Genomic DNA, 22,670 nt, shown 5'->3' with positions numbered 1-22,670 from the left:
ATGTGCTAAAATTATCACCTAGTCGAGTCATCTGTTTAAATACTCTGGAAACTAAATACTCTGGAAACCAAATACTCCAGGGCTGAGTATATTCCCAGAGGTCCTGGATGCCAATGGTGGGCCTGGCTGTCCGGAACACTGAGCTCCTGGGTCTGATCCACCCGAGCCTGGCCCAGCTTACTCTGCAGGGTGACGGTGGTCACACGTGGGATGTGGCAATGCCACGCTTCATGGCTGGCATGCTGCACGTACCCCATATGGGGTACTCTCCACCTCTTTCACACATCCATGGGACACTGGGAGGAAATGGGGCAGCCCTATCAGCATGAGCCCAGCAGGCAGCCTCAGGGCTGGGTAAGGCATGGCGCGGGGGCCTAGGAGGGGTCTGAGAAGTCAGTTGTGACAACCAGATTTGGGCCCAGCCGGAAAATCACTGTTGGAATGAGTGGAATGACATGAAGTGCCATTAACTGTGCTGAGAGTTAGGTAGGCTCCCCATCACCAGCGGTGTCCATGCAGAGTATGGCATTTTTAGGGACAGAGTCTCCAGCCCTGTGATGCTGGGACATGGGCCACAAGTAGAGTGGAGTTCCAAAGCCGAACAGACACAATATCAGATCCCACCTGTACCACCGACAGCTTGGGTGACAGTACTGAGATGCGGTTTCCACAAAGCAGTGTCCACAAGGAAATGATGTGATCAGGATGTCTGTGTGCGGTAGGTGCCTACTAAACACTGGCCCTGCCCCACCCCGTGCTGGGGCCTGTATCACTCCCACTTCCTCCCAATCAATGCAAATACCTGCAGCTGGGCCTGAGTCTTCTCCAAATGTCCTTCCTGCCTATTCCCAACAGGTGCCCGGGGCCACCCTCCTCTCCATCCATCTCAGGGCAAGTGATAGCACCACTTCCTCCAGGAAGCTCCCCCAGCTGCTCTGAAGGGGGTGGGACTTCCCTCCACTGGCACGCTGTCCACACACCAGGCATTCCAGCCTGGCATGGCTCTGGTGTCTCCTGGTCAGTTGGGGGAGGGAAATATACCGTGTGTGAGTGGATGTCTCCTGCAGTAATGACAACAAACACTTAACACTGCATTTACCATGTGCCAGCCACATCACAGGCGACATGCACCCTGCACAACAAGTTATGAGGGAGGCACTCTTCTTATCCCTATTTTATAGAAGGGGGAACTCAGCACCAGGGAGGTTCAGTGACTTCTCCAAAGTCTCACAGCAATAAACGGCAAAGTCAGATTTGCAGCCAGGAAGAGTGGCCCTCGAGTTTCCGTTCCTCTCAGCTTCTCAATACAGACACTGCTCCCCACTTTGGGCTCTTTTCTCTTTTTTTTTCTTTAGAAATAGGGTCTCACTCTGTCACCGAGGCTGGAGTGCAGTGGTGTGGTCACCGCTGACTGCAACCTCCACCTCCTGGGCTCAATCAATCCTCCCACCCCAGCCTCCCAAGTAGCTGGGACTACAGATGCGAATCACCACACCCGGCTGGGCCCTTTCACTCATCCTGTAGTGTCGAGAGTCATCCTCGTTGTACGGCTGTGTACGCTGTGATCCTGGAGACCAAGACACATGCAGGAATACATACACACGCACGTACACACACACACACACACAAACACACACGTCTACGCAGCATTAGCAACACAGACTCAGGCACAGACAACATGACTGAAGAGCCGTCTACTACCAGTTCATCGCCTGAATGTCTCTCAGCTCTCCTCCTTCCAAGCCAAGGTGGGCGGGAGAGGGAATGGGGATGCTCAGGCACTATCCACCTTCGCTGTTAATAAATGTTAACATTTCAAACCTCAGTACACCCATGTGATAAGATCCCTTTGTAATGGTGGCAACCTCAAGGCTCAGAGAGGGTTGGACACTCCCTTCAGCTCACACAGCAAGCCAGGGCCTAGGGAGTTCCCAACAAATGCTTCCCCATGCCTTCCCAGGGTCACCTCCAGAATCTCCGATTCCAGCCATTTCCCGTATTCCCACTTGCTTTTAGAAGGACGTAAAGAAAAAGAGAAGAGAAAAGCAAGAAGAGAAAGAAGGGAAACAGAAGAGAGGAGAGAGACCCAGGAGGAGAGGTGAGGAGGTGAGGAGGAGGGGAAGCCTGAGCCTCGGGGTGCCTGGCTTGGTACCCTGCTGCCCAGCACCCCTCACCCGCAGCTACCACTGAAAGGAGTGCAGTGACGCAGGGGTTAACTCTGCCATGGAGCAGAAAATGAGGTTCCAGTTATTAGTTGATTTATTGCTCTGTCCTCAATCTGCGCTCAGGTCCTGGAAGGAAATGTTCCACTCGAAAGCATTAAGCGTCTTCAAAGAGCAGAGGCATTAAAAATTGAAATCATAAAATAGACACGTAAATACAGTGGAGGTGGGGGAGCAGCCCCCAGGCGGGCTGAGGTGGGGGTGGCAGGCCCAGGTGCCAGCCAGCCTGTAGGACCGCCACATGCGTGTAGGAGCCAGTGTGTCTACCAAGGCAAGAGGGGTGTTCCTGCCCAGAACCAGCACCCCAGCCCTGCTCACAGTGCCCCAAAGCCCTCCGCTGGCACACCACATGTGAGGGGATCAGAACTGCCCTGTCTGTGAAAGCACGTTTCCTTCTTGGCAGAGGGTCAGAAGCTCAGCCCTGATAGCAAGGGTGGGGGGTGAGGGAATGGGGAGGAAAGGCAGATGGGCGGGGAGGGCTCAGCCCACTTCTACCTTAGCCAGCACTAAGGAGCCCAGGGCAGGGCGGCCCCCACCAAGCCCAGGCCCAGGCTGTTCTGCATAGGAGGGAGCTGTGGAGACAAGGTGCAGCGGAGGCCCTGCTCAGCGTCACTCACACTCCACTGCACACCGGCGGTCTGGCTCCACCATGGTGGGGAAGGGGCTGCCCCAGCCAGGCTGGACCTCAGAGGGGTCCAAGGAGGGTCCAAGTGGACAAGGAGGGTCCCTGTTCAATCATCAGCTCATCTGGGCGTGGAGTCATGAGGCAGCTGATACAAGCCCTGTGCTCTCGACACAGGCAGAACTTTCCCAGGGCTGGAGGCCCAGGGAGGAGGGAGCAGGGTCGAGGCCTGCCTGGAAGGTGGTGCCCCAGAGGATGCTCATGAGCAGCTATAGAGACGGCGTTATCCCCCGGGGAGCAGGGCTCCCAGTCCAAGCTGAGCTCACACCCCTGACTTGTTACCACCCAGCTAGGGAGCCACCTTCTTCCAGGGCCCACAGCTTCACATACAGACCTACGCAGAAAGACATGTATGTGCGAACATGCAGGGCCAGAACTGGAGAAGTGCAGCACCCCAGACACACGAGTTTGACAGCCACACATATGAATGCACGTGCTCACGCGTGCCCATGGCCATCCTATGTATACAGAGGAGCACACCCACACACGCCCAAACCCATCCTTATGTATACAGAGAAGCACACTCACACACACACACCCATCCTATGTATAGAGAGGAGCACACCCACACACACATAAACCCATCCTTATGTATACAGAGGAGCACACGCACACACACAAACCCATCCTATGTATAGAGAGGAGCACACCCACACACATCCACGCCCATCCTATGTATACAGAGGAGCACACACACACGCACACACAAACCCATCCTATGTATAGAGAGGAGCACATTCACACACATCCACGCCCATCCTATGTATACAGAGGAGCACACACACACACACAAACCCATCCTATGTATAGAGAGGAGCACACCCACACACATCCACGCCCATCCTATGTATACAGAGGAGCACACACACACACACACAAACCCATCCTATGTATAGAGAGGAGCACACCCACACACATCCACGCCCATCCTATGTATACAGAGGAGCACACACACACACACACACAAACCCATCCTATGTATAGAGAGGAGCACATTCACACACATCCACGCCCATCCTATGTATACAGAGGAGCACACACACACACACAAACCCATCCTATGTACAGAGAGGAGCACACCCACACACATCTGCGCCCATCCTATGTATACAGAGGAGCACACACACACACACACAAACCCATCCTATGTATACAAAGGAGCACACACACCCACACCCATCCTATGTATACAGAGCACACCCACACACACACCCATCCTATGTATACAGAGCACACCCACACACACACCCATCCTATGTATACAGAACACACCCACACACACACCCATCCTATGTATACAGAGGAGCACACCCACACACACACCCATCCTATGTATACAGAGGAGCACATCCACACACACACCCATCCTATGTATACAGAGGAGCACACCCACACCCATCCTCTGTATACAGAGGAGCACAACCACACACACACACTCATCCTCTGTATACAGAGGAACACACCCACACCCATCCTATGTATACAGAGGAGCACACATACCCACACCCATCCTATGTATACAGAGGAGCACACCCACACCCCCACACCTATCCTATGTATACAGAGGAGCACACACACCCACACCCATCCTCTGTATACAGAGGAGCACAACCACACACACACACCCATCCTCTGTATACAGAGGAGCACACCCCCCCACACACACACCCATCCTCTGTATACAGAGGAGCACACTCCCCCACACAGAAACCCATTCTATGTATACAGAGGAGCACAACCCCCCACACACAAACCCATCCTATGTATACAGAGGAGCACACCCACACATCCACACCCATCCTATGTATACAGAGGAGCACACACACCCACACCCATCCTATGTATACAGAGGAGCACACCAACACACACACACCCATCGTATGTATACAGAGGAGTATACCCACACACACACCCATCCTATGTATACAGAGGAGCACACATACCCATACCCATCCTATGTATACAGAGGAGCACACACACCCACACCCATCCTATGTGTACAGAGGAGCACACCCACACATGCCTGTGCATTTGCAACGCCCACATGTATACACACAAGTGTCAACAGGCACACCTGAAGGAGCACACACACACGTCCTTGTGTATATGTGCGTACACAACACACGTGTATGTACTGCATGCCCACACATGTACAGGCTCATACATCCACACATATTTGCATGGCACGTTTCCCCACATGTCCACAGGCAAGCCTCTGGACTCCAATATTGGACCCCAGAGATGCATGCCAGGAGTCAGCCTGCAGTCTTCTCATAGGAAGGGAGCAGGGGTCTAGGGACCCACCAGCAACACTTCCTCTGGAGTACAGACCCCTTGTGGCCTTCGTCACCCTCATAACCCCCTGGGGTCAGGAGGCCTGGGCTCCGTGCCTGCCCCAGCCCCTGGTTCCCAGCTGTGTGACCCTGGCCCGAGCTCATGTGCTCTGTGGGCTACTGGGGCCTCCCTGACGGCCACAGCCTCTTCCCCAACCAGGTGGTAGGGCTGAGAAGCCCCTGACCTTATTTCCTCATTTCTAACAGCAAGAGAGGCCAGGGCTAGGCTGAGTGGAGGGAGCTGGGGAGATTGATAAGACTGTCTGGGTCAGAGTGTGGACCTGCCTGAGCGGCAGAGCTGCCAAAGTTCTCTGTAAATGAGGAGCTAGTCCAGGCAGGCTGGAGGGTCCAGAAAGAGCTGGGGCCTCCAGGAGTGGTGAGCAGTCAGCCCTCCCTCCCAGGGGCACCTCCTGGGACACCCTCTTCACCGCCTCCTCAAGAGTGAGGCCAGCTTCACCTGACCCCCTCTGGGCAGTGACAAGGCTGAGTAGCTCCCCAGGACTAGGGTGGCTGGGTGATGGAATGGGGAACCCCACAAGGTCTCCTCCCAGCACCAGCACCTGGACACTTGCACGTGGGGCCTCTGGGTCCCCATACTCACTTGGTCCCTGTAGGAGAAGGGATAGTGGTCAAGTGAGTGCCCCTTCTCCATGCAAGATCATCCCCCTCCTCTACCCTCACAGGCAGACCAGAGCCACTCAGTGCCAGGAAACATAAGCACCTCCCAGGTCAGGCTGGCATAGAGATGAGGACGGGGAGGCCGCAGGAGACAGGCAGGGGCAGCTACTAGGCAGCACCCGCCACCTGCCAGCACACGCTTGCTGGGCCTCTGACTTTTCAACAGACTCCAGAAGCCAGACTTTAATGAGAAACCTCCCAATCTTCCCACAGTCTGCGGGCTGAGGCTTGTGCTGTACTCTATGGCTAGAACACGCACACGCAGACACACATGCTCTCATACATACATGTACTCACACACACATATAGACAATCTCATTCACACACTCACAGGTAAACACATGCACAGACACTCATGTTCACACACACACACTTTCATACACACATATGTACTTACATACATGGACTGCACACATACACACTCTCACACTTACACACACACGATTCTGCCTCTGAGCCACCACGTGTGACCTCTAACTTAGGCAAACAGAGGCACTGAGGCTCGGAACAGTGAAGCTGTGCTCACAGTTCTCATTGTCTCCACTCCCATCCTCCTGCCAACCTGCTGCCTCCTCTCCTACCACATGCACCGCCACCCCTCCGAAGGACCCCTGCTCCTGCCGCCAGCCCCACTCCACCCCTCCACTCCAGAACCCATCCTGACCCTGGCACCTCAGTCCCCACATGTAATTTTTCTTAATTGGGAGCTCATCAATTATCTCCATGCTTTCCAAAGGAAATAAACAGCAATTAGAGGAATAGTGGCATTTTTATTCTGCAGCAGACAGCCTCGTGGCGCCCCGGCCTGTCCCTGGCCCAATGGTCAGTCCCGCCGCCCGCCAGGTCCAAGTGCTGCCCCTCTGTCTGCATCCATCCCCTGGTGTGTGAGTGCAGTGCCTGCCACCAGGCCCCCCGGCAGCAGGTCACCTCTTGGAATCTGCGTGAAGAAACCATAAATTGTTGAGAAGGGGCCTCCTTCCCCATGCAACAGAAGGTTAGAGTGTTTAAAGAGAGCAGTGGAACTGTTTTTATTAATCAGAACTGCTATAAAGAAAGCATTTTAATTAACATAATTATCCCGATTGAGAAAAGCAGTCCTTACCCCATAGATACTTTTCAGAATAAAGATGCAAGCTGCCACAATCAGTCATAATTAAGTCAAGCGAGCTATTTTTTTTTCTTGAGCTCCGTTCCCCTCTCAGGCACCCCTCTTGGGTTAGATCTCAGAGGGGAGACCAGGCAGACATGACACCCTCCTCGTGCTCCTGCGCTCACACCCCAGCTGCCTCTTCAGCTGCGCTCCAGAGAGGGAAGGCTCCAGGCCTGAGGCCCAGCACCATGACCTCTCCCATAGCTGGCTCAGCAAAGCCTCCCTGCCGTCCTCATTCCTGCACCCACGGCTGAAGCACTGTCCCTCCCAGACACCTTTGGGGACTTTCCTGGGTCAGCAGGCCTGGAAGGGATACAGAGGAATAACAGAGAGCCAGAGGGCAGCTCAACCAACACCCCAGTCTGAGCCACTGCCCCTCCTGCCTTGATGCTCACATTCACCCCTACCCACCTCCCCAGTCCACTCCTGATTCAAAGCCAAGGCCATTTCCTCCGGTGATAGCCAGAAATCTGCCCATACCACAAATCCAAGTGCCTAACTCTCCCACCCTGGTCACCCCCTTTATGGCCCTCCTGAGACCTGGCCCTAGCCACACCTCCCCAAGCTCACTAGACTCTAGCCACACTCGCCTTTCAGAACCCCCTGGAGCCTCTGCCACACAGCCTTGATACATGCTCTCCCCTCTGCCTGCTGCCCCTTTCCCCCAGCCACTGCTCCCCAACCTTTTGGCTCACACATTCATCCTGCAGTGCTCAGCGCCAGTGTCACTTCCTTCCAAAGCCCTCCCCTGCCTCCCCGACCTGGTGAGTCTCCTCTTTTTTTTTGAGATAGAGTCCCGCTCTGTTGCCAAATGCCAGGCTGGAGTGCAGTGGCGCAATCTCCACTCACTGCAACCTCTGCCTCCCGGGTTCAAGTGATTCTCCTGCCTCAGCCTCCTGAGTAGCTGGGACTACAGACATGTGCCACCACGCCAAGCTAATTTTTATATCTTTTTTAGTTGAGACGGGGTTTCACCATGTTAGCCAGGATGGTCTCGATCTCTTGACCTCGTGATCTGCCCACCTCGGCTTCCGAAAGTGCTGGGATTACAGGCGTGAGCCACCCCACCTGGCCCTCCTCTTAAATCTTCTCACAGCACCCCATATCTGCCGCTTGGTGGTAAGCACCACAGCTTCACAACATTGCTGGTATTCTTTGTCACCTCCATGCAACTAGAGCAGCTCCATGAAGCAGTGGAGGCTCTGTCTCTGGATTGATTGACTGTATTTTTTATTTGTTCACGTTGTATCCCCAGGGCCTGCCACACTGCTTGGCTCCTGGTCCAGGCTGCCCTAGGTCTGAGAAAGTCTGTTTGGAGGTGGGATGAGGAGGGCAGAGGAAGAACGAAGACAGGAGCACCCCCTGCAGAGTTCTGGCCTTGGGCTTGGGGGCCAGGCCGGGGCAGGCTTCAGGATGTGTGACCTAGCAACTTCATCCCCCCAACCCCAGGCCTCAGCTTCTCCATCTGAAATGGGCAGCCTGGAGCAGGTAATTTCCCCTGCCCTCTACTTAAGCCCCCACCCACCCCAACCTCTAACATGACCCCACCCGAAGCATGACCTCCCTCCTCCTGCTGCAGAGCCAGAAATGTTGAAAAATCCACCTGCACACCAAGTACCTGCCACCTCCCGAGGCTGCCCAGGGTGGGTGAGGTTTGGTGCTCGCTGTTCCCGCCCCTCTCTGCACCTGCAGGGTGACACGTGTGTAGGTGACACCACGGACGTATTTCACCCCAACAGGCGGCAGTTTCCTCCCTGAAAAGGTGCTTATTTTTTAGTACATCTTAAATAGGAGCCTGCAAAGTGTGCTGTCAGCGCTTTTTAAATGGCTTGTTAATGCCCCCGTAAAGCTCAGCAAGCCGGCCAGAGAAGACAGCTCACTCCTGGCCCCAGCGTGGCCAGGGCACCCTCGCAGCCTGTCTCTGGGCACAGAACCTGGCTGAACCTCTGGGCTGGACTCTGGGCTTAACAGGAGGCCCAGGCACTAGACTGCCCCCCAATAAAAATACGTCAGGGGCCCTTTGCCCTAGGGCCGCAGGGCTTGGCAACCCTTTGGGGATGGCAGGAGGCAAACCTGGACCCTGCCTGGCTGAGGAAAGAGGAATGAGCACTAACTTTAGAGTCCCACGGCCCAGGTTCAAATCCCTGCATGGCCACTGATGAGCCACGTGAACTCAGGCCAGTGAGCAGTCCTCTCGGGCCCTCGAGTTTCCTCATCTGTAAAAGGGCAGTGCGAACTCCTACCTCGAGACAATTTTTAAGAGTGACTCAGGAAGTGGATACTGTGCCAGGTAACGTTTAATTTTTAAGGTGTGGTAATGTTATCACGCTTCTGTCTTTAAAGGGTCCTTATCTTTTAGAGATAGGCACTGAAACATTTATGGATAAAATTATACAATATCAAAATAACCTGGTGGTGGTGGAGAGTGCGTGGGCAGTGAGGAAATGGGGCTGGTCATGAGTTGGTGCTCGGTGACAGAGCTCAGAATTCGAGAACCATCACACGGGCACCCGATGGGTGCTCAGCAACCCAGGGGTGCACTCTCCAGGCCTCACACGGTGAGCATGGAGGGCAGCAGCAGAGCTGTGGAAAGCACCAGCCGGGTGCTCCGGGGACTGGCCTTCACAGCGCCCCTGGAGGCTCCTGCAGTCCACAGAGGGGAGACAGACAGCTCAGGGGCCCTCAGGGCCAGCACATCTGGGAGCCGAGAATCAGACAGCCCATTTCAGGTCCAGACTCCGTCCCAGCTGTGTGACCCAGGGACCATCACTTTCCCTCTCTGAGCTCCAGCTTCCTATCTGTGGTTAAAATGGGGATTGTGACACCCCATTGGCCCCGTCCATCCCAGCCCATCCTAACCCCCAGGCCGGCACTAGAGGGAGTAAATGTGAGGACCAAGACAGCCACAGAGCCGTGAGCATGGCCTGAGGCAGGGGCTTCATCAACCTTACAGCCCCCTGCCTTCCTCTGTGAACCTAAATACGACCGTGTCAGGTATGGACGCTGCTCTGGACAGCATCCGGCTGAGAGTCATCCTGCCCTCACGAAGCTCCTCAGGAAGAGTCATTTCTGTGGCCAGGATGAAGCTGGTGGGTAACAAAGATAACAACCATGACGACAACTGAGGCTGCCATCTCTGCGTGCTTCTGACGCGCCTGGCATGTGTCCCGGGCTTTACCTGCGCCTCCCCATCAACCCTTAACACTACCTACGAGGCAACTGGCATCACTGTCCCCTTTTCATTGGGAAAACTGAGGCTCAGAGAGATGACACAAGTGAGTGCACAGCCAAGTCCCGGACCTGGGCCCCCACCCTAGTCCAGGCCCAGCAGGGCAGGGAGGGACTGCACCCCCGGCCTGGGCGTCCAGAGGGATCACCAGCAGAAAGTGCCCTCCCCAGGCCTCAGTTTCTTCACCTGTGAATGGGGATGGAACAACCCAGCTCCACCGGGGGCATCAGGGGAATGTGGCACAGGTGGGGGAGGGGTTACCAGTTCCAAACGGAGCCGAAGCAGCTGTGAGGTAAGTCGGGGCGCGGGGGCGGGAGGCGAGAGAAAGAGGCAGATCTCTCAGGCTCAGCTCAGGCGTTGTGATATTTTTCCCCAGGTTATATTTTTAGATGGACTACTTTCTCTCCCCTCCCCCTGCCTCAGTAGGAGGAGGAACACAGAAATAGCCGGGTGTGCGTGTCTGAGCCGGGCTATATATAGTGTGCACAAACCCAGTCACCCGGGGCTTCTCCCACTCCCTGCACCCGGAGCAGGAGCGGGGAGTGGGAAGGGAGGCCCCCTCCTCTTAGACCCAGGCCCCAGGGTCCGCTCAACTCTGCCGCTTCCTCCAGGCACCCCCACCCCAGCACACACCTGTGCACACACATGCACACATACAGATGCACACGTGACTGAAGGCTGTCTGCGTCCACTCAGCATCAGGGGTTTTTGAGGGCCCTAGGGTGACCTTAGGGGCCTGAACTGGGCAGGGAGGGTGGTGTGAGCCAGGCCAGGAGATGACTTCGAAGGACCCGACAGCCATGACTCTGTCAGCCTTGGTTTGCTGGTCTGTAAATGTGGGGACTTATCAGGTCTGTGGGCCCTTTACCACTTCAGAAGACACAACTAACGTGGACACGTTCCCCCAGCTGTACCCATATGAGTCCTGGTTGTTGAGATGAGGGAACTGTGCTGGCATCAGCCAGGGTCACCAGCAAGCCTGCAGTGGCAGAGGCACTGCCTCACCTCTCCTGGCTCAGTTTCCTCATCTGTGAAGTGGGGATGAGGCAGCACCCACTTCATGGGCTACGGTGAGGACTAAGTGAGAGGAGGCACATCAAGTCCCTACTGTGGGCTTCCATAACTAGAGAGAGGGCCAGGAGCCCCCAGGGGCAGTAAGTGCCTCTGTCTCCCAACGGCCTCCCTTGGCCACAGCCCACCACTAGGCCAGGCTCCGGCCTCATGGACAGGGCCTGAACCAAGTCCTTCCCTCAGTCCACCCTGCAGGCATCCAAGAAAAAACCCACAGCCAGATCACCCACACCCAGCCCAGGGCAGGTATCAGCAACTGCTTCCCAGACAGCGGGTGGACCCTGCCACAGCCCCACCCCAGGAGAGCCTGAGATGAAGGCCTGGCCTCCTCCCAGGCCTCCCAGTGCTGGTCACACTGCTGTGCTGAAGTATCAGAGCAGAAGGGAGCTAATCCCCAGACCCAGCCTCTCCTGATGGTGGGGCTCCCTTCTAGGTGTCCAAGCTGGTTTGGGTGTGCCCAGTCCAGAGGCAGGTCTACAGAGGCTCTGCCGACTTCCTGCCCCAGGACAAAAAGCCCTGAATGGGGAATTCAGCCGTGGTGGTTGAGGGTTTCAGTTTCCCTATCAGTACTTATTCTCCACAGAGGGATTTAAATCCATAATCTAGGGTGGGTGAGGTGGCTCATGCCTACAATCCCAACACTTTGGGAGGCCAGGGCAGGAGGATCACTTGAGCCCAGGAGTTTGAGACCAGCCTGAGTAACATATCAAGACCTTGTCTCTACCAAAAAGAAAACAATTAGCCAGGCATGGTGGCATGCACCCAGCTACTGTAGCATCCAATGACTGGGGAGGCTGAGGTAGGAGGATTGCTTGAACACAGGAGATGGAGGCTGCAGTGAGCTATGATCACACCACTGCACTCCAGCCTGGGCAACAGAGCAAGACCCTGTCTCTAAATAAATAAACAAATAATCATTTCATTTAACCCTCACAACTTCCCATGAAAAAGGTACAATGTTTATTTTGCAGATGGAGAAGCAGAGGCCCAGGGTGGGGAAAAGGCCTGCCTAGATTAAGCCGAAAGCGACAGGCAGCTCTCGTGAGAGGCAGAGCCTGCATCTGCCAGACCTGGGAAAGCCACGATGTGAGCCTGGAAGGCGGACTCCTGTGTTGAACAACCAGCTTGGAAAATTCCTGAACATCTGTCAATGGACTTGAGAGAGAGCTGGTCTGAGCTGGCTCGGGTACAGAACGCCCAGAGAGCATACAGGGAGCGGCCGCCCCAACCCTACTCCTGCATCCATCCCCAGCCATTGAGTTTTTGAGCCCTAGTGCAAAACTTCATTTTCCCGGCTGCAAAGTTCCATTTGGTTGGTAGGTTTTAGCTCAGAGCTTCCGCCAGCCAAGCACGCATGGTGAGAACTGCTCTTACTGGCAAATGTGAGACTCAGCACCTTCATCTGAGTCACCGGAAGATTAGGGCAGGAGGAGGCCACAGCCCTAAGGCACCCCACTGAGACATTTTTCTCCCCAGACCAGTGTCCAGGGTTGACCCTTTGCGCTGTTGGCTCTGCACAAGTCCTCCTGAGTAAACTGAGCACCTTTGTCTCCGCCCACTGTGTCTCATGGAGTTCCTGGCCTCCCCCAGAGGCCCCCGAAGCACTGGCCATGGGTGGGGAAGAAGCCTGCATCCCTGCAGTGGGCCGCCTACCCCATAGGCAGCTCCATCCTGCCTGACCTGGCCTGGGTACAGCAAGGCCCAAAGACCAGAGGAGGACGGTCTCAGGGCCAGAGCAACAGCCGTCATCAGGAGGAAGGGGCACGGGTCCTGTCCTCATTAGGGCACGTGAATAGACAGACCCTGCGCAAGAAAGAATGAGCTTGCAGTGCTGTGGCTGCTGTTCAGTTTCCAGATTTTCACATGCAAAACAAATGAAGTTGGACTCTTAACCTTACACCATTTACAAAAATTAACTCCAAACGGATGGAAGACCTAAACACAAAACCTGAAACGATACCACTCCTAAAATAAAACATAGGGGAGAAGCTTGATGACATTGGATTTGGCAATGATTTCTTGGACATGAAACCAAAAACACAGGCAACAAAAGCAGAAATAGACGAACGGGACTACATCAAATTTCAGACCTTCTGCTTAACAAAGGAAGCAATCAACAGAGTGAAAAGGCAGCCTACGGAGCAGGAGGACATGTTGGGAACCCGTATATCTGAAAGGGATTAATATCTAGGATACATTAAAAATTCTACAACTCAACAACAGAAATAATCCCATCGAAAATGGGCAAAGGACTTGAATAGACATTTCTCAAAAGAAAATACACAAATGGCCAAAAAAGCAGAGGGGAAGACCCTCGGCATCACTAATCGTCAGGGAAATGCAATGAGGTCTCACCTCACCTCAGACAGGACGGTCGCTACTGAAGGAAAAAGAAGGACCCACAAGGACGTGGGGAAACCAGAACTTTTGTGTACTGCTAGCAGGCGTGTGACGTGGTGCAGCCACTAAATCAATTGTAAAAATTGAAAATAGAATTGCCATATGATCCAGCAATCACTTTCGGGTGTGTGTGTGAGTGTGAGTGTGTGTATATATATACATATCATAATTGAAAACAGGATCTCCAAGAGGTATGTGCACACTCATATTCATTGTAGCATTATTCACAACAGCCAAGAGATGGAAACAGCCCAACTGTCTGTCAGCAGATGAATAGATAAACAAAATGTGGTGTATACAGATGATGGACTATTTTTCAGCCTTAAAAAAGGAAGGAAATGCTGTCACATGCCACAACATGGATGAACATGGAGTACGTTATGCTGCTTGGAATAAGCCAGTCATGAAAAGACACAAATACATGGTTTCCTGGTATGAGGTGTCTAAGTTGGTCAAATGCTTAGAAAGCAGCAGGGAGGCTGCCAGGGGCTGTGGGGGGAGGCAGAGGAGCAGTTGCCATCCAGAGCAATTTTGGTCATGCAAGATGGAAAGGAATCTGGGGTACAGTAAGGGGCAAAGAATTCACACTACTGTCCTGGGCACTTACACATGGCTAAGATGATGCATCTTATATGTTTTATACCATAATTTTAAAAAAGAAAGAAAAGGAAAGAAGAAGCTTCATCCCCATCATACAGATGAGGAAACCAGCACTCAAAGAGGTAATTTCCCCAAGGTCACACAGCTGGCGGGTGGCATGCAGATTCAAAGCCCTTTCACCTGGCTCCCGGGGATGCTACACGTTCCTATGAGAAAATGTCCAGGGCTGACACGTGGGCACCCCACAAGGCCTTCTGGAGGAGGCAAGTCTTAACCATGCATCCTGAAATAGGATCAGCAGCTTTGCAGCACACTGAAGGGCCGTCCCTGGGAGAAGAGGAGGAATCCTCTCTTATCAGGCCTCTTCTGAGAGCCCCATGTCAGGGCTGTGTCTCCTCCCCAAGTCCAGGCCTCTTCCCTGACTGCCTGCCTGGTAGACATGGCCCCTGGCTGCCCTCAGCCTCTTGGCCCGGCAGGTCTGGCGGTGATCGATCCTGCCCAGGTGCAGGCATTTCAGGCAGCTGCCTCTCCCGCTGCCTGGCAGTGTGATTAATGCCCACCCTGTGAGGAGCCCACTCATCATGGACATGCCACATGCCCACCAGCTCGAGGCAGGTGGGTTGTACCAGCATCTGTTGAGTCCCAGCCCCCAGAGCTCACCCAGTTCCCAGCCAGGCCAGAGACCAAAGCCTCGCTTGTCTCAGCCGCTAAGGGCTGGGGGTTGGAGGCCAGGGGCTCAGGGCTGGGGGCTGGGGGCTGGGAGTGGGTGCCACTCACAGAGGCCACACCTGGAAGAGGGTTTTCTGTGGCCCTCTCAGCCTCATTCCTACCTTCTCCCCACGGCCTCCAGGCAGCTCTAGCTCCAGCTGGGGGATCGGATGGCGCTAACGGGAACCCCACCCCATCCACTTCCTCCCAGCTGTGTGACCTCAGGCAGGCCTTTTGGTCTGTGGGCCACGGTTTCCACATCTGCACTGTGGGCATCACACTTCTCCCTCACCTGCCCTTGGGAGGAGCCACAAAGACAAATGCTTGGAATACAGTCCAGACTGCCTGGGTCCAACTTCCTACTCTGCCACCTAAGGCCGGTGTACTTCTGGGCAAATTTGTCATCCTCTGTCTACGCCTCAGTTCCTTCTGCAAAAACAGCTCATGGATTGTAGTTAAGATTAAATAAGTAACTATGTGTAACATGCTTAGCACAGCGCCTGGCACACAGCAGGCACTGAGGGAACAGACCCAGTCATTACTCTGGGTCTGCTGTTGCTGTCCTATCTCACAGAGCTTGTTTTGAGGTCTGGGCTTGGCGAAGTATACGCAACGTATTCTGCAAAGTGGAAAACCCACCCTCTGTAATGGCTGAATGTCTGTTCTCTTTAACCCTCCTTCCCTGCAAGGTTTATGGCATCCACACCCACCCAAGAGCCCAGCTGGCACTAGAGGGGGCTGGCCAGTGCTGGGAGGGAAGCTGGGAAGACTCCACTCTGCCTTTGGACAGCTCGGTGCCAGTGGGGAGACGATGGAGGCACATCTAGGTCAGTGAGCACTTGCAGAGTTGGGCTAGGGAAGGGGGTGCAAAGGAGCCCCAGGGGCTAAGCTAGGCTCAGGATAAGAGATCAGAGGCCAGGTGCAGGGAGGTGCAGCCAACACTCAGCCAACGAGGAGACACTGAGGGTTCTTGAGGAGGAGAGCAGAGCAAGCAGGGCTGGTCCCAGGCCCAGGCCTGCAGACGTGCAAACCCAGCTTAACCCTTGCTCCTCCCTGTGCAGACCCAGCTAGACAGAAGAATCCAGAGGTGGGAGGGCTGGGAGCTGGTGGCAGAGCAGGACAAGCACCAGGGGCTGTGTCCCAGTACCTACCCCACCCTCCGGCCCAGTGGTCCTTGCCCTGGGCCCCAGATCACTCTGTGCAGGAAGAGGATCCGCCTGCCTGGAGCTGGCCAGTCCTCCCACCCATGCCAGGCATCTGACCTCCACTCTCCACCCTCTGAGCTGCTGTGGGCTGCAGAGACGTCTGGAAAGACATGGCTCCCGCTCCTCCAGGAAACCTACTCCTTCTCACGGACCCCACGCTGTTGTGCTCCTGTGGACAGCACAATTCTCATAACTGATAGTTCCCTTTTCATTCTGACTACCAGGAATCATAGAACCAACTATTCAGCCCGAGACTGAACCCTATGGGTCCATGTTCCAATGTGCCCCAAGCCTTTCTTTCCTGTTGCATCGATTTTCCCGTCTTGGGTTGTCTACCTTGGTATCACAATAATGCTTAGCTCCCACAAACACTTATTGGAATAAGGTAGGTATGGGTATAAAAATAGTTCATGTGCAAAATGGCAAATCCCCTCCATCCCCTCCACACTCACCTGCTCCCCGGGGAATGAAATACTCAGAGGTCCAGGGTTGAGAGTGTTGTGGGGGAAGCAGTGGGGGCGGAAGCAGGCCCCAGCCCTGTCCCTCTTGGCTCTGGCATCTAGTTGCCCATCAGGGCCAGGAAGACCCTAGAATGTCCCATGGCCCTGCTGATAACACTGGTGATGTGGACTCAAATGTACTGAGTGCCTACTGCATGCCAGTGTCATTCCTAGCGCGGTACCTGAATATGCCATTATCCCCTAACAGCTTTGTGATGTGGGTTCTGCTATCATTTTCCCTTTATCCAATGGGAAAACTGAGGCCCAGAGAGCTTAAGTAACATGTCTAAGGCCACAGAGCTGGTACAGAAATGGAGCTAGGACTCATGTCATGCTGTCTGATGCCACAAATCAGGTTTAGGAGCTACCCATCCTGCCTCAGGGACTCAGGTGATGCACATGACTTTCTGAGACTGAGATTGTCCAGCTCCTGCCCCCCTACCCATCTGTGCTGGGGCTGCCCCTGCCTCCCCATCCCTCTACATTCAGACTGGTCCAGGCTCTCCCTTTCTCACCAGCCACACAGACAGGCATCAGGCCTGAGCCACTGCACCAACGGGGCTGAGGTGGGGGGAGGGGAGATACAGGCAGAGGGCATCAGAAGACACTCTGGAGCAGCAGGGCAGGGGGAAGAAAGCCAGACTTTGGCATCAGAGTGGCTTGGGGCCCTCTTGAGCCTCAGTTTCCACATCTGTAACGTGGGAACAGGAAGGACCTGCAGGCAGGTTTAGCTAAGAGGAGGTGTGTACTATGCTTCCCTCAGGCCTGGCCACAGAAGGGCTGGCAAATGGCAGCAGGGGCAGGGTCGTGGTTCCTCAGAGCCTTGAGGGGCTGTCCTGAGACTGCCCACTGAGAAAAACCTGAGCTGGGTCCCCCAGGACCTCCCACCACAATTAGGATCAGAATCCTGACCCACAACCACCTAGCTGTGTGGCCTTGGGTGAGTCACTCCACCCCTCTGGCCTTGGATAACAGGAGAATGATGTTTACTCATGCTTGGCATACAGTGCCTTAGCCAAGAACTATTTTTATTATCCAGGGGTTTCTTCCAGCCCCCTGGACCCCCCTCTCCATCCTGGCAGGCAGGCTAGGGTGGGGGCAGAGTCATGGGAGGCACATGTGCGGGAGAACAGGCTGGGCCCAGACACCAGGCTCCAATGTAGAAGCCGCCCCCAGGTGCCAATACTGTGGGAGGTGGCAGAGAGCCGCCCCACTGCCCTAGTTTCCCCGAGAGCTTCCTTGCTGACGCGGGGAGAGACTCAGCACACAAATGCACATGCACATCCATGCACATCCAGGCCCATAAATGTCCCCTGCCCGGGACAGCCAGAGCCTGGCACTAGAGCCAGTGCTGCTCCTGGTGCCCTCAGCCCCTCCAGGGCACAGGACATGGGAAGCGGGATTCCATCCCGCTCTGCCTCTTCTGTGACTTGGGTCAACTCAGCTTCCCTATGTGGGCCTCCATTTTTCATAGGGAAAGGGGGATAATGGCATCCCTCTCCTGCGTGAGAACGACTGACGTTCCATGTGTGAAGAGCCTGTTCCAGTTCCTTCTCCTTGCTCTCCTCCCTGCCACCATCCCGGTGTGCCAGGCCTCCCCACTCAAGCCCAGCATTGCCACTGCTGCCTCTCTGTGCTCCATTAAAGCAGCCTCCTTATTCCCTCCAGGCCCAGAGATTGTATCCCTCTCTGCCACCTCCACCCTGGTGACCAAGAGCTCCTGTCACTGAAGCAGGGACACGCTCTCTCCAACTGCACACCCTGGTCCCTCCTGTCCAGCACTACCCCGGCAGCTCTCAGTCACTGAAACCCAGAGGGAGACAGCAGGGAAGAAGCTGGAGCTGCTTCCCCCGCATAACCACAGCAGCCTGGATACAGGAACCCAAATGTCACCCAGTTCAGACTGAACTGGCTCTGCTCCCCACCCCACCAGCTGCCAACCCTGGCAGTGACAATCACAACACCTCCACTGACAGGCCCTCACCACATGCCAGGTCACGTGTAAAGCTTCTCATGCCTCATCTCATCTAATCTTCCCAGCACGCCTATGAGGAAACAACTCCTCTGCCCATTTTACAGATGAGGAGACTGATGCAGAGAAGCCATGAAGCCAAGTCTCACTCAGGACCTGGGGTGTGCACTCTACGCTTTACTGCTGGGTCTACCCACAGCTCCTCAGAAACGCCCAGGACGGGAGGGCTGGCAGAAAGAGCAGCAGGGCCTCCCTTCTACACCGGACTGAGGTGAAAACCAACAGCAGTGTCTGTGGCCGATACATTCTGACCTTAAAGCTAAAAATTAAGTCCCCAAGTATAGGATGTTGTTTAGGGACTGGCCTAACACCCACCCCCAGGGTTCTGCTCCCCTGTTTTAGAAATGAGGTTAGCGGTAGCTTGGGTCTGCATCTCAGGCCCACACAAAATGTCAGGCTGGTAAACTCTGGTGGTGAAGATGGGGTGGCAGGAGGTGCCCAGCAGATGCCCCCATCCAAGCAAGACCCTTTCCCCAGGCCAGCAGGGCTGTGCTGGCTGGACCGAGGTCTCTTCTGAAGCGGCCTTCATGTGTGTGGTCCCAGTAGGTGGGCATGAACCCCTGAGTGCTCGAGTGTGGCTTCCCCAGAGGCACAGCCTCTGACCAAGGCTGGCCACACCCTGCGCCGGCCCAGCGGCACACAGAGCCTGGTGGCTCCCCGCTCTGCATTGGGACAGATGCCGCTGTTGTAACCGCGGCTCCCGGGTTTGCATAATGCCTCCTTCCCGGGTCCCATGCCCCCCAGCACGCACGTTAGGGCTCTGATCCAGTGCACAGGCTGCTTTTATTCCAAAGATTTCACAAGGCCATCCCACAAGTCATAAATAATCGAAGGTGCTCAGATGCTGCATCCAGGTGTGCTGACTGACAGCCCTCCCCACTGGCCGTGACCCGCCTCCTGGACTGGAGCCTGCCCCTTCCCAGCTCTTCCCCGAAAGGCATCCCTGCCACTGAAGCCCATGTCTGCAGACCCTCCTGCCTGTTTCCACACCCTCTGAGTGTGCAGCGGGCACCCCACAGCTCCCCAGCCAGGTCGGCGTCCTCAGTGAACCCAGTGGGGCCAGGGCCCACTCAGCCACCCACGGGCTGTCAGCTGAGGACAGTTACTGTGGGGTAGCTTCTCAGAGGAGTCATACTCCAAGCAGAGAGAGCTGGCAGTGCCCAGATGTGGAGAAGAGGGAAGAGAGCGAGCGTGTCCAGGAAAGATGGTCGTGCCCCAGAAACAAAACCCAAGAGACCAGCCCAGGGCCCTCTCACAATCTTGCTGGCTGTGACACATCTTCATGGATGCAGCCTCCAGTACCCACCTCCATGCCATGACCCCTGGGGGCCTGGCCAGAGGACATGGTGGCCAAGGGCATGGCCTCTAACCATAGCCCTCCTCCCAGGTGACCCACCACTGGGAGACAAAGTATAGGGAGAGAGATGGGTAGATCCAGGGACCTGGAGTGGAGACCAAGGCCAAATCCTACCTCGCCACCTTGGCAAGGCAACAAATTGCTCCCTCTCATGCATTGCTGTTCTAAGACTAATGAGCTAATTAAAGTATGAAGATGGTTTCTTGTACACTTAAAAAGAGGTGATCAACCACAAATTAATCACAATTGGCACCCCTCCTCCAGGCAGTCTGCCTGGATTAGGTCCCTCCAGGATCCCCAAGTTCAAGGCTGGCTGGTGCCTGGGCCAGGCACCCATACTCCCCAGGGCCCCAGTGGCTGCTCTCCAAGGGCACCCAGCACCCATAACCCTAACCCATCAGACCAGGGAGCCACCTTCCTCCCTTCTCCTAAAAGCTCATTCCCAAACCTTCCCACCTGCCACCTCGCCCAGTGACTTAACAGTGCCCCTCCTCAGGAACATGGCTGGAGAGGGGAAAGGGGGCTGCAGGAGGTGGGAGAGGAGAAAGGGGTGGCAGAGAGAGGGCCACTGCTCTGCACACACCCCTCTGCCCCACTGCATCCACCAATGCAGACAGAGGCTGCTCAACTCACTCAAGCATCGGTTCGGGGCTCCAGGCTCAAGATCAGGTCTCCTTGGTGGGATACCTGCAGAGAGACAGCAGGGAAGAGGTAAGAGGATGGTCAGATTGGAGCCTGCAGGCCCATCCTGTAGTCAACCCCACCCAAGTCTCTGCCAAGCCTGGGCTTCCCGATGCTCTGGGCCAGATAGAGCAGGAGGAGATCTGGACCCTGCCCTCCGGAAGCCTGCGGGCTGCCTAAAAATGCCATATTCATTCCAGAGTCAAGACCTCACTTTCAGTAAAGCAAGGGCCTGGGCTACAGCAGGCTGGGATTCAGGTACCCACAGTGCCCCAGGGGACACACAGACTAGAGTAGCAGTGCAGCCACCACCTATCCAAGCCTGTCTGCAGTGGAAGTCACAGTTCTCTGGCCCCTGAACACACATGGAACCTCAAATCCTCCCTCCTGAGGCCACATGTGGCTCATGGGCCCAAGGAGCACAGAGAAGCTGACGGCAAGGGAGTACCCTGGGCCTCCTTTCCACATCTGCCTGAGGCCTTTACCTGGGCCCAGTCTCAGCTTTGTCACTGGCTCACCCTGCAACCCTCACCGTGTCTCCCATCAGTACAGGCAGGTGCATGCTGGGACCTGCACAAACACAGACTGCTGGGCTTCACCCCAAGAGTTTCCATCAGTAGGTCCCGGGGGGTGGGAGCCTGAGGATCTGCATTCCCAGCAAGCTCCCAGCTGATGCTGATGCTGCCGGCAGGGGATCACACCTTGAGAACTGCTGGCCTTGAAGGTGTGTCCAGCCTGGAAAGTGCAAAGCCCATACCCTCAAGGAGTTGACAGGCCAAATGGGAGGCTACTCGCATGCGCGCACACACACACACGTGCACACACATCTGACTTGCAGTGGCCAAAGGAGGAAATGTGGCTTCTTAACACTAAGGAAATCCATCAGGGGCGGGCTGTGGCTGGTGCAGTCACCGAAGGCTTCCTAAAGGCGGTGAAGACCTAAATGACCGCCTTGACATATTACAGTCTTACTATGCAAATAGCACACAAAAGCATTCTCTTTTTAAGAGGCTCAAATGCAGTAGTCTGTACAGTAAGCACACTTTCTTTCCCAGTCACCTCTCCAGAGGTACTGACTGCCATCCCTTTGGTGTGAAGCTTCAACTGTGCATGTGTAGAGGTGCACACGGACGTGGGGGTATATGCCAGGGAGCACAGCCTCTGTGCTTGTGTGCCCCTGCCTTCCTCACCTCACAGATGTTTGAGACCTTTCCCTGTTCATACAGAGCAATAACCACACTCGTGCTCACTGAGCACTTACTCTGTGCCAGACACTGGGATGAGTGCTGTACCTCTTAACCCACCTAATCCTCTTACCAACTCCCTAAGCGGGTGCTGTTTTGATCCTCATTTTGTAGATGAGAAACTGAAGTGGGCCAGGCATGGTGGCGCACATGTGTAATCCCAGATCTTTGGGAGGCTGAAATGGGAGATAGCTTGGACCCAGGAGTTCAAGACCAGCCTGAGCAACATACCAAGACCCTGTCTCTGCCAAAAAAAAAAAAAAAAAAAGGAATTAAAAAAATTAGCTGGGCATGGTGGTGTGAGCCTGTGGTCCCAAGTTACTCAAGAGACTGAGGCAGGAGGATCACTTGAGCCCAGGAGGTGGAGTCTACAGTGAGCTATGATCATGCCACTGCACTCAGCCTGGGTGACAGAATAAGACTCTATCTCTAAAAAAGAAAAACCAAAAGAAAGAAAGGAAAACTGAAGTACAGAGTAGAGTGGTGACCAGTAAGCCATCTGAGCGTGCAGCCGGGGCACGGTGGAGCCAAAATTTGGACCCAGGCTGTGAAGCTCCAGCATGTTCTCCTAACAGACA

The 22,670-nt window shown here is 55.0% G+C and overlaps 1 protein-coding gene across 32 annotated transcripts in view; it reads right to left on the bottom strand.

The window, feature by feature from the left end:
- LINGO1 (leucine rich repeat and Ig domain containing 1) overlaps positions 1-22,670 on the bottom strand; it is a 207,608-nt gene that overhangs the window by 102,280 nt on the left and 82,658 nt on the right. For 28 of the 32 annotated variants that reach the window (XM_078333848.1, XM_078333847.1, XM_078333846.1 and 25 more), the window contains one exon: positions 20,801-20,854. The exons of the other annotated variants lie outside the window; for them this stretch is intronic. The gene's annotated coding sequence lies outside the window, so the exon portion shown is untranslated. The remainder of the gene's footprint in view (positions 1-20,800; positions 20,855-22,670) is intronic. 32 annotated transcript variants of the gene reach the window in all.

This window comes from Callithrix jacchus, chromosome 8, assembly GCF_049354715.1.
Source record: "Callithrix jacchus isolate 240 chromosome 8, calJac240_pri, whole genome shotgun sequence".
Classification (NCBI taxonomy): domain Eukaryota; kingdom Metazoa; phylum Chordata; class Mammalia; order Primates; family Cebidae; genus Callithrix; species Callithrix jacchus.
This window is presented reverse-complemented; position numbering and strand designations above follow the sequence as displayed.